The sequence below is a fragment of the Oncorhynchus mykiss genome, chromosome 5 (genome assembly GCF_013265735.2).
Source record: "Oncorhynchus mykiss isolate Arlee chromosome 5, USDA_OmykA_1.1, whole genome shotgun sequence".
NCBI classification, from domain to species: Eukaryota; Metazoa; Chordata; class Actinopteri; order Salmoniformes; family Salmonidae; genus Oncorhynchus; species Oncorhynchus mykiss.
The window spans coordinates 100,244,738-100,257,401 of NC_048569.1; positions in this window are offsets into that span (position 1 = coordinate 100,244,738).

Genomic DNA, 12,664 nt, shown 5'->3' on the forward strand with positions numbered 1-12,664 from the left:
TGTGGGGGGGAGGAAAAATCATTCGGATTGGCTGGGCCTGGCTCCCAAGTGGGTGGACCTATGCCCTCCCATGGCTGTGCCCATTCCCAGTCATGTGAAATTCATAGATTTGGGTCTAAAGAATTTATTTCAATTGACTGATTTCCTTATGAATTGTAACTCAGTAAAATCGTTCAAATTGTTGTATGTTGCATTTACAACTCACACCTACACACACTGGTGGAAAAAGTAGCCAATTTTCATACTTGAGTTAACTTAAAAGTAAATGACTCAAGTAAAAGTCACCCAGTAAAATACTACTTGAGTAAAAGTCCAAACGTATTTAGCTTTAAATGTACTTCAGTACACAACTGTGGCTCCTTCCACCTTCAAAGAATAGGCAAGAGGACCAACCATGGAGAATAGTAAGACACTCCATTGTTTCTATGTACACTATATATACAAAAGTATGTGGACACCCCTTCAAATTCGTGGATTTGGCTATTCCAGACACACCCGTTGTTGCTAACAGATGTATAAAATCCAGGGCGCATCCATGCAATCTAAATAGACAAACATTGGAAGTAGAATGGCCTAACTGAAAAGCTCAGTGACTTTCGACTTTCAACCGTCATAGGATGCCACCTTTCGAACAAGTCAGTTTCTGCCCTGCTAGAGCTGCCCCGGTCAACTGTAAGTGCTGTTATTGTAACGTGTTGTAGGCCACAGAAGCGCACAGAACAGGACCGCCAAGTGCTGAAGTGTGTAGCGTGTAAAAATGTATCTGTCCTCAGTTACAACACTCACTACCAAGTTTCAAACTGACTCTGGAAGCAACATCAGCACAATAAATGTTCGTTGGGAGCTTCCTGCAATGGGTTTCCATGGCCGAGCAGCCGCACACAAGACTAAGATCACCATACGCCATGCCAAAGGTCGGCTGGAGTGGTGTAAAGCTCACCACCATTGGACTCTGGAGCAGCGGAAACACGTTCTCTGGAGTGGAGTCATGCTTCACCATCCGACAGTCCGACGGACAAATCTGGGTTTGGTGGATGCCAGGAGAACACTACCTGCCCCAATGCATAGTGCCAACTAAAGTTTAGTGGAGGGGGAATAATGGTCTGGAGCTGTTTTCCGTGGTTCAGACTAGGCCCCTTAGTTCCAGTGAAGGGAAATCTTAAATCTACAGCATACAATGACATTCCAGACTATTCTGTGCTCCCAACTTTGTGGCAACAGTTTGGGGAAGGCCCTTTCCTGTTTCAGCATGACAATGTTCCTGTGCACAAGGCGAGGTCCATACAGTAATGGTTTGTCGATATCGGTGTTGAAGAAATTGACTGGCCTGCACAGAGCCCTGACCTCAACCCCATCAAACACCTTTGGGAGGAATTGGAATGCCAACTGTGAGCCAGGTCTAATCGCCTTTCCTCACGAATGCTCGTGGCTGAATGGAAGCAAGTCCCTGCAGCAATGTTCCAACATCTAGTGGAAAACCCTTCCCATTAGAGTGGATGCTGTTATTTCAGCAAAGGGGTGACCAACTCCATATTAATGCCCATGATTTTGGAATGAAATGTTCGAGAAGGTGAGCACATACTTTTGGTCATGTAGTGTATGTAACTACGTTATATTGTGTCTGTGCATGTTTTTCAGCATAAAGTACTCTGCAGCCACTCAGTACTGTCTCTATTATATTATGACAGACCAGCTAGATCTACTGTCTAGTGTGGACACCAGGTGAGGCAACACACAGATTCCTGTTGAACACTCTTTAACGACCTAGATTGACTTCATCACTACTTGTATTTGCGAGAGGTTGAACATGTTGAAAGCACCGAGCTGTCTAAACGACTAGCACACAGCTTAGACACCCATGCATACCCCCCAAGACATGCCACCAGAGGTCTCTTCATAGTCCCCAAGTCCAGACCATGGGAGGTACACAGTACTACATAGAGCCATGACTACATGGAAATCTATTCCACATCAGATAACTGATGCAAGCAGTAAAATTAGATTTAAAAAGCAGATAAAAATACACCTTATAGAACAGCAGGGACTGTGAAGAGACAAACATAGGCACAGACATGCATGATATCATTCGCACTATACACACATATAGATTTAGTACTGCAGATATGTGGTAGTGGTGGAGAATGGGCCTGAGGGCACACAGTGTGTTGTGAATTCTGTAATGAATATATAGTAATGTGTTTAAATTTGAATAACTGCCTTAAATTTTGCCAGACCCCAGGAGGAGTAGCTGCTGCCTTGGCAGGAACTAATGGGGATCCATAATAAACCCCAGGAAGAGTAGCTGCTGCCTTGGCAGGAACTAATGGGGATCCATAATAAACCCCAGGAAGAGTAGCTGCTGCCTTGGCAGGAACTAATGGGGATCCATAATAAACCCCAGGAAGAGTAGCTGCTGCCTTGGCAGGAACTAATGAGGATCCATAATAAACCTCAGGAGGAGTAGCTGCTGCCTTGGCAGGAACTAATGGGGACCCATAATAAACCTCAGGAAGAGTAGCTGCTGCCTTGGCAGGAACTAATGGGGATCCATAATAAACCCCAGGAAGAGTAGCTGCTGCCTTGGCAGGAACTAATGGGGATCCATAATAAACCCCAGGAAGAGTAGCTGCTGCCTTGGCAGGAACTAATGGGGACCCATAATAAACCTCAGGAAGAGTAGCTGCTGCCTTGGCAGGAACTAATGGGGATCCATAATAAACCCCAGGGAGAGTAGCTGCTGCCTTGGCAGGAACTAATGGGGATCCATAATAAACCCCAGGAAGAGTAGCAGCTGCCTTGGCAGGAACTAATGGGGATCTATAATAAATACAAATACCTGAATCACACCTTTATTTGCCAAGGTAGAGTACATTATCAGTGAATATATTCAATGTACAGGCTACAACAGGCCAGGGCAATTATTTTCCATGGAGGGCCACAAGATCCAAGGTGGCGTAGCAGTGAAGATGTGTTTTGTTCGTGTCTTGGGTACGTTTGTATTTAATTTTTTTTTGTATATATATATATATATATATATATATATATATATATATATATATATATATATATATATATATATTTCAATTTCATTTTCAATCTCTTTTCGATTTTTTATTTGATTATACCTTCCGGTAACCTGCCTCACCCAATGTGATACGGAATCGCTATTATTTTTTATTTTAGAACACATTCAAGAACCTCCAGAAGCTAACCAGCTAATTAGCTATTCAGTCATTGTTAGCCACTGCTAGCAGCTTTTACCTTCTGCACAGATACCAGCCCTGTCTTAGCCTGGATAATACTCGCCAGTCTACCAGTATCGGACTGTCTCTCCACAACAACGCCGGATTCCTGCCGTAATCCCTGGACCACTACTTCTGATCTTCACAGCTAGCTTGCAGCTAGCTAGCTCACCGTGGCACCCAGTACCGAAGCTATCCCTGAGGCCCACCTCCCGGCCTACTCAGCCGAACCCCACTCATACACGGCTAGAGCCCAATACTCCACCGGATCCTTGCTGTAAACTCTGGACCCTGGCACCGGATCACCGCTGCTACCGATTGGCTATAGTGGCTAACGCCACTGCCACGAAGCTAGCACCAGTTAGCCATGAGCCTGGCGCATCTCCCGGCCAGCAAACTAAATTCTACAATACCTCTTTCGCCATCTGGCTTAGATTCTCTGTCGACACGACACCCCGCCGCACCACCACGACTGGTCTACCAACAAATACTCCACCCGCTGTGCCTTCAACCGGCCTCCGTCTAAGAGCTACTAACTTTAAACGCCTTGTCGCCTGCTAACGTAGTGGTGGGTTCCCTGTTCCATCTACTGCTGCCCCTTGGACACTGATCACTTGGCTACATAGCTGATGCCTGCTGGACTGTCCATTAATCACGGTACTCCATTCTGTTTATTTATTTTTTATCTGTCGGCCCCAGCCGTGAACTCAGGCTCTGTGTGTAGTTAATCCGACCCTCTCTGCCTAGTCATCGCCATTTTACCTGTTGTTGTTGTGTTAACTGATTAGCTGTTGTTGTCTCACCTGTTGTTTTAGCTAGCTCTCCCAATCAACACCTGCGATTACTTTATGCCTCGCTGTATGTCTCTCTCAAATGTCAATATGCCTTGTATACTGTTGTTCAGGTTAGTTATCATTGTTTTAGTTTACAATGGAGCCCCTAGTTCCACTCTTCATACCTCTGATACCTCCTTTGTCCCACCTCCCACACATGCGGTGACCTCACCCATTACAACCAGCATGTCCAGAGATACAACCTCTTATCACCCAGTGCCTGGGCTTACCTCCGCTGTACCCGCACCCCACCATACCCCTGTCTGCGCATTATGCCCTGAATATATTCTTCCATGCCCAGAAATCTGCTCCTTTTATTCTTTGTCCCCAATGCTCTAGGCGACCAGTTTTGATAGCCTTTAGCCGCACCCTCATACTACTCCTCCTCTGTTCCGCGGGTGATGTGGAGGTAAACCCAGGCCCTGCATGTCCCCAGGCACCCTCATTTGTTGACTTCTGTGATCGAAAAAGCCTTGGTTTCATGCATGTCAACATCAGAAGCCTCCTCCCTAAGTTTGTTTTACTCACTGCTTTAGCACACTCTGCCAACCCTGATGTCTTTGCCGTGTCTGAATCCTGGCTTAGGAAGGCCACCAAAAATTCGGAGATTTCCATACCCAACTATAGCATTTTCCATCAAGATAGAACTACCAGAGGGGGAGGAGTTGCAGTCCACTGCAGAGATAGCCTGCAAAGTAATGTCATACTTTCCAGGTCCATACCCAAACAGTTCGAACTACAAATTTTAGAAATGACTCTCTCCAGAAATAAGTCTCTCACTGTTGCCGCCTGCTACCGACCCCCCTCAGCTCCCAGCTGTGCCCTGGACACAATTTGTGAATTGATCGCCCCCCATCTAGCTTCAGAGTTTGTTCTGTTAGGTGACCTAAACTGGGATATGCTTAACACCCCGGCAGTCCTACAATCTAAGCTAGATGCCCTCAATCTCACACAAATCATCAAGGAACCCACCAGGTACAACCCTAAATCTGTAAACAAGGGCACCCTCAGACGTTATCCTGACCAACTGGCCCTCCAAATACATCTCCGCTGTCTTCAACCAGGATCTCAGCGATCACTGCCTCGTTGCCTGTGTCCGCTACGGGTCCGCAGTCAAAGGACCACCCCTCATCACTGTCAAACGCTCCCTAAAACACTTCTGCAAGCAGGCCTTTCTAATCGACCTGGCCCGGGTATCCTGGAAGGATATTGACCTCATCCTGTCAGTTGAGGATGCCTGGTCATTCTTTAAAATTAATTTCCTCACCATCTTAGATAAGCACGCTCCGTTCAAAAAATGCAGAACTAAGAACAGATATAGCCCTTGGTTCACTCCAGACCTGATTGCCCTCGACCAGCACAAAAACATCCTGTGGCGGACTGCAATAGCATCGAATAGTCCCCGCGATATGCAACTGTTCAGGGAAGTCAGGAACCAATACACGCAGTCAGTCAGGAAAGCAAAGGCCAGCTTTTTCAAGCAGAAATTTGCATCCTGTAGCTCTAACTCCAAAAAGTTCTGTGACACTGTAAAGTCCATGGAGAACAAGAGCACCTCCTCCCAGCTGCCCACTGCACTGAGGCTAGGTAACACGGTCACCACCGATAAATCCATGATAATCGAAAAATTCAACAAGCATTTCTCAACGGCAGGCCATGCCTTCCTCCTGGCTACTCCAACCTCGGCCAACAGCTCCCCCCCCCCCCCCCCGCAGCTACTTGCCCAAGCCTCCCCAGCTTCTCCTTTACCCAAATCCAGATAGCAGATGTTCTGAAAGGGCTGCAAAACCTGGACCCGTACAAATCAGCTGGTCTATTACCAGCCTGTTCAACCTCTCTTTCATGTCGTCTGAGATCCCAGAGGATTAGAAAGCTGCCGCAGTCATCCCCCTCTTCAAAGGGGGAGACACCCTGGACCCAAACTGTTACAGACCTATATCTATCCTGCCCTGCCTATCTAAGGGCTTCGAAAGCCAAGTCAACAAACAGATCACTGACCATCTCGAATCCCACCGTACCTTCTCTGCTGTGCAATCTGGTTTCCGAGCAGATCACGGGTGCACTTCAGCCACGGTCAAGGTACTAAACGATATCATAACCGCCATTGATAAAAGACAGTACTGTGCAGCCGTCTTCATCGACCTGGCCAAGGCTTTCGACTCTGTCGATCATTGTATTCTTATCGGCAGACTCCGTAGCCTCGGTTTTTCTAATGACTGCCTTGCCTGGTTCACCAACTACTTTGCAGACAGAGTTTAGTGTGTCAAATCGGAGGGCATGTTGTCCGGTCCTCTGGCAGTCTCACAGGGTTCAATTCTCAGGCCGACTCTTTTCTCTGTATATATCAATGATGTTGCTCTTGCTGCGGGCGATTCCCTGATCCACCTCTACACAGACGACACCATTCTGTATACTTCCGGCCCTTCCTTGGACACTATCTAACCTCCAAACGAGTTTCAATGCCATACAACACTCCTTCCATGGCCTCCAACTGCTCTTAAACGCTAGTAAAACCAAATGCATGCTTTTCAACCGTTCGCTGCCTGCACCCGCACGCCCGACTAGCATCACCACACTGGATGGTTCCGACCTAGAATATGTGGACATCTATAAGTACCTAGGTATCTGGCTAGACTGTAAACTCTCCTTCCAGACTCATATCAATCTAAAATCAAATCTAGTCGGCTTTCTATTCCGCAACAAAGCCTCCTTCACTCACGCCGCCAAACTTACCCTAGTAAAACTGCCTATCCTACCGATCCTCGACTTCGGCGATGTCATCTACAAAATAGCTTCTAATAATCTACTGCGCAAACTGGATGCAGTTTATCACAGTGCCATCCGTTTTGTTACTAAAGCACCTTATACCACCCACCACTGCGACCTGTATGCTCTAGTCGGCTGGCTCTCGCCACATATTCGTTGCCAGACCCACTGGCTCATCTACAACTCCATGCTAGGTAAAGCTCCGCCTTATCTCAGTTCACTGGTCATGATGGCAACACCCACCCGTAGCACGCGCTCCAGCAGGTGTATCTCACTGATCATCCCTAAAGCCAACACCTCATTTGGCCGCCTTTCCTTCCAGTTCTCTGCTGCCTGTGACTGGAACGAATTGCAAAAATCGCTGAAGTTGTAGACTTATCTCCCTCACCAACTTTAAACATCTGCTATCTGAGCAGCTAACCGATCGCTGCAGCTCTACATAGTCCATCGGTAAATAGCCCACCCAATTTACCTACCTCATCCCCATACTGTTTTTATTTATTTACTTTTCTGCTCTTTTGCACACCAGTATCTCTACCTGCACATGACCATCTGATCATTTATCACTCCAGTGTTAATCTGCAAAATTTTAATTATTCGCCTACCTCCTCATGCCTTTTGCACACAATATATATACTCCTTTTTTTCTACTGTGTTATTGACTTGTTTATTGTTTACTCCATGTGTAACTCTGTTGTTGTCTGTTCACACTGCTATGCTTTATCTTGGCCAGGTCGCAGTTGTAAATGAGAACTTGTTCTCAACTAGCCTACCTGGTTAAATAAAGGTGAAATAAAAAAATAAAAAACATTAGAATATATTTTTGGCATCGTGGGCCAGAATCACATTATAGGATTATACATGTGACTGTTGACAGACATATCTACTGTAAATCACGTACAAATATGCTATTTTTGCACAGAAAAAAACCACATCCATGTCCTCCTTTTGGTAGATATTTTCATTATTAAAACATGCAATGAACTACACAGAGGGAAAGTACACTGTGCATTCAGCGCCACGGACAGAACTCTTGTTAACGGTATGCACAAAAACAAGAGTGAGCTCAACATTACATTTAAACTACTCAAGCAGTGTGAGGAGGGAAGTCTCTGATGGGCATTGACTAGAGCAGTGAAGTCAGGTATAGTTTCTGACGTCGCTATGAGCAGGATTGCTGAGAGGTGAGTCAGTAAGAAATTATCTGTGCCTTAACTTGTTATATTTCATCACTAAACATGTCTGTTCACATACATAGGTTGACCCAAACAGTACAAACATCTTCTGAGCATGACTCCTAATCTTTGGAAAGCTTTGTTCATCGAGAGATGCATAGAACCTCGTCAGTGACATTGTTTTGAATAGTTCTCCAATCACTGCATCAGACTGAAGATCAGTAAGCTCAAATTGTAGGTCAGGATGAGTGTTATCCACATTGAAGGTGAAAGGAGAGGAAACAAACAGCATGTCATTTTCCAACACTTTGAAATCCTCAAAACGACGAGAAAACTCACCATTCAAAGCACGCAGCAGTGATGTACAGTTGACGTCGGAGTCATTAAAACTCATTTTTCAACCACTGCACAAATTTCTTGTTAACAAACTAGAGTTTTGGCAAGTCGGTTAGGACATCTACTTTGTGCATGTCACAAGTAATTTTTCCAACAATTATTTACGGACAGATTATTTCACTTACAATATCACAATTCCAGTGGGTCAGAGGTTTACATACACTGAGTTGACTGTGCCTTTAAATTATAGAAAATTATGTCATGGCTTTAGAAGCTTTTGATAGGCTTCAGCCAAAAAGTGCGCAACATATGTGGGAACTCCTTCAAGACTTCTGGAAAAGCATTCCAGGTGAAGCCAGGAGTGTGCAAAGCTTTCATCAAGGCAAAGTGTGGCTACTTTGAAGAAACTCAAATATAAAATATATTTTGATCTGTTTAACATGGTAACTAGTCTGGCTCTAACTCTAATTGTTTTATTTTTAAGATAAGCCATTGCGGGATAGGCCAGCGGCGGCTTCCCACACGCGCAATTAATTTGCAGTCTGGACGTGGAGGGGTGAACATCTCCTGCTCTGACTGCAGCTGGGAGGGACTGCTGTGGTATTGTGTAGAATGCAAACCCATACATCTCAACACAGCCAGCATGCTTCCTCCAATCAGTCTACATTAGAGGGAGCATCAAGGAGTTTGCTGGCTACAGCACCACTATACCAAGCCCTGTCCCTTCTGCCACAAGTGTTCATCTGCCCAAATATATTTGTGCAGGCATGGATGTGCCTAAGGGCCAAAAGTATATATACAGTGCCTTGCGAAAGTATTCGGCCCCCTTGAACTTTGCGACCTTTTGCCACATTTCAGGCTTCAAACAAAGATATAAAACTGTATTTTTTTGTGAAGAATCAACAACAAGTGGGACACAATCATGAAGTGGAACGACATTTATTGGATATTTCAAACTTTTTTAACAAATCAAAAACTGAAAAATTGGGCGTGCAAAATTATTCAGCCCCTTTACTTTCAGTGCAGCAAACTCTCTCCAGAAGTTCAGTGAGGATCTCTGAATGATCCAATGTTGACCTAAATGACTAATGATGATAAATACAATCCACCTGTGTGTAATCAAGTCTCCATATAAATGCACCTGCACTGTGATAGTCTCAGAGGTCCGTCAAAAGCGCAGAGAGCATCATGAAGAACAAGGAACACACCAGGCAGGTCCGAGATACTGTTGTGAAGAAGTTTAAAGCCGGATTTGGATACAAAAAGATTTCCCAAGCTTTAAACATCCCAAGGAGCACTGTGCAAGCGATAATATTGAAATGGAAGGAGTATCAGACCACTGCAAATCTACCAAGACCTGGCCGTCCCTCTAAACTTTCAGCTCATACAAGGAGAAGACTGATCAGAGATGCAGCCAAGAGGCCCATGATCACTCTGGATGAACTGCAGAGATCTACAGCTGAGGTGGGAGACTCTGTCCATAGGACAACAATCAGTCGTATATTGCACAAATCTGGCCTTTATGGAAGAGTGGTAAGAAGAAATCCATTTCTTAAAGATATCCATAAAAAGTGTTGTTTAAAGTTTGCCACAAGCCACCTGGGAGACACACCAAACATGTGGAAGAAGGTGCTCTGGTCAGATGAAACCAAAATTGAACTTTTTGGCAACAATGCAAAACGTTATGTTTGGCGTAAAAGCAACACAGCTGAACACACCATCCCCACTGTCAAACATGGTGGTGGCAGCATCATGGTTTGGGCCTGCTTTTCTTCAGCAGGGACAGGGAAGATGGTTAAAATTGATGGGAAGATGGATGGAGCCAAATACAGGACCATTCTGGAAGAAAACCTGATGGAGTCTGCAAAAGACCTGCGACTGGGACGGAGATTTGTCTTCCAACAAGACAATGATCCAAAACATAAAGCAAAATCTACAATGGAATGGTTCAAAAATAAACATATCCAGGTGTTAGAATGGCCAAGTCAAAGTCCAGACCTGAATCCAATCGAGAATCTGTGGAAAGAACTGAAAACTGCTGTTCACAAATGCTCTCCATCCAACCTCACTGAGCTCGAACTGTTTTGCAAGGAGGAATGGGAAAAAATGTTAGTCTCTCGATGTGCAAAACTGATAGAGACATACCCCAAGCGACTTACAGCTGTAATCGCAGCAAAAGGTGGCACTACAAAGTATTAACTTAAGGGGGCTGAATAATTTTGCACGCCCAATTTTTCAGTTTTTGATTTGTTAAAAAAGTTTGAAATATCCAATAAATGTTGTTCCACTTCATGATTGTGTCCCACTTGTTGTTGATGCTTCACAAAAAATACAGTTTTATATCTTTATGTTTGAAGCCTGAAATGTGGCAAAAGGTCGCAAATTTCAAGGGGGCCGAATACTTTCGCAAGGCACTGTATATACACACACACAGAGACATAGGCTATGGTTGTTCTCATACAAACAAACAGACCCTCACTCACAATGACTAGCTAACGTGTACTTTACCCATTTCATTACTTCTTTATATATTGCAAATAAAATGTAAAAACAATCACAACTAATATTTTATATTAATTTCAAACAACGGCATTAGCATGAGAGCAACTTACCAGTCCAAAACAATGTCCTCTCCGTTCAAAAAATATGCCTCAGTTTCAGTCTTCAAAATGGAGTCTTCAAAAAAGCAGATCTGTCTTTCACGATGAATTTCCTCTAAAATTGTTTCTACATTCGTATATCTAGTCTTAGAATTAGCTTTCCTTGACTTATTCGCCATGATGTTGGATAAATAAACAGCTGAAAATGCAAGTCACCGAAATACTGTGTGCGTAATAAGCTTTGCTCCTTCGCGGTAGAATTGGCAATGGCGAAAGAACGGTCCTTACGCCAGCGTTCAATGGAAAGGTTTGTCTTACAACAAAGAATCATGGGATTTTGCTGTTTACCTATGCTCATTGGCTATCTACCCAGCTAGATTTCAAGACGATCAGTGGTCATTGGGTTAAAAGACAGTCAATCAACGAGACAGTGGTCATATAATTGGTGCACAATGGGCTCGTCACTTGTTGTCTTCAAATCGGTTTTTCCGGGTCAATACGTCCCGCAAAATGACCCATCACGTTTGGTTGTGTTACAAACAAACAGTTGATTGCAAGGAAACCAAACATGACTGGATAAAGTCAGGGAAAGTCTGTCTATTTTACGTTGGATGTTACGTCGAAAATTACGTAGACTCGAAATTCAACGAGATAAGCGTTCACAAAATGTTTTGTGTTAGGCTATAAAAAATGGATTTAACCGAACAAAAGACCATTCATTGTGTAACAATGAGCCTTGGGATTGCAACCAGAGCAAGATCTTCAAAGGTAAACAATTTATTTCAATGCAATCTGTGATTTCGTTACGCAAGTGCTGGCTGAATAAGTAGTTTGATATGGGGGTCTGTGCTCAGATAATCGCAGCGTATTCTTTCGCAATAAATCATTTTTTAAATCTGACAACGCAGTTGGATTAGCAAGATTCTAGGCTTTCAAACCATGTGAGACACTCGTATTTTCATGAATGTTTAATATGACTATTTATGTAGCGATCACCTATGTTGTCAAATTCAATCCCGCTAACGGGTTCGGTGTGCAGAGAGGTTAAATCAAATCAAATGTATTTATATAGCCCTTCGTAAATCAGCTGATATCTCAAACTGCTGTACAGAAACCCAGCCTAAAACCCCAAACAGCAAGCAATGCAGGCGTAGAAGCACGGTGGCTAGGAAAAACTCCCTAGAAAGGCCAAAACCTAGGAAGAAACCTAGAGAGGAACCAGGCTATGTGGGGTGGCTAGTCCTCTTCTGGCTGTGCCGGGTGGAGATTATAACAGAACATGGCCAAGATGTTCAAATGTTCATAAATGACAAGCATGGTCAAAAAATAATAATCACAGTAGTTGTCGAGGGTGCAGCAAGTCAGCACCTCAGGAGTAAATGTCAGTTGGCTTTTCATAGCCGATCATTAAGAGTATCTCTACCACTCCTGCTGTCTCTAGAGAGTTGAAAACAGCAGGTCTGGGACAGGTAGTACATCCAGTGAACAGGTCAGGATTCCATAGCCGCAGGCAGAACAGTTGAAACTGGAGCAGCAGCACGGCCAGGTGGACTGGGGACAGCAAGGAGTCATCATGCCAGGTAGTCCTGAGGCATGGCCCTTGGGCTCAGGTCCTCCCGAGAGAGAGAATTAGAGAGAGCATACTTAAAATCACACAGGACACCGGATAAGACAGGAGAAGTACTCCAGATATAGCAAACTGACCCTAGCCC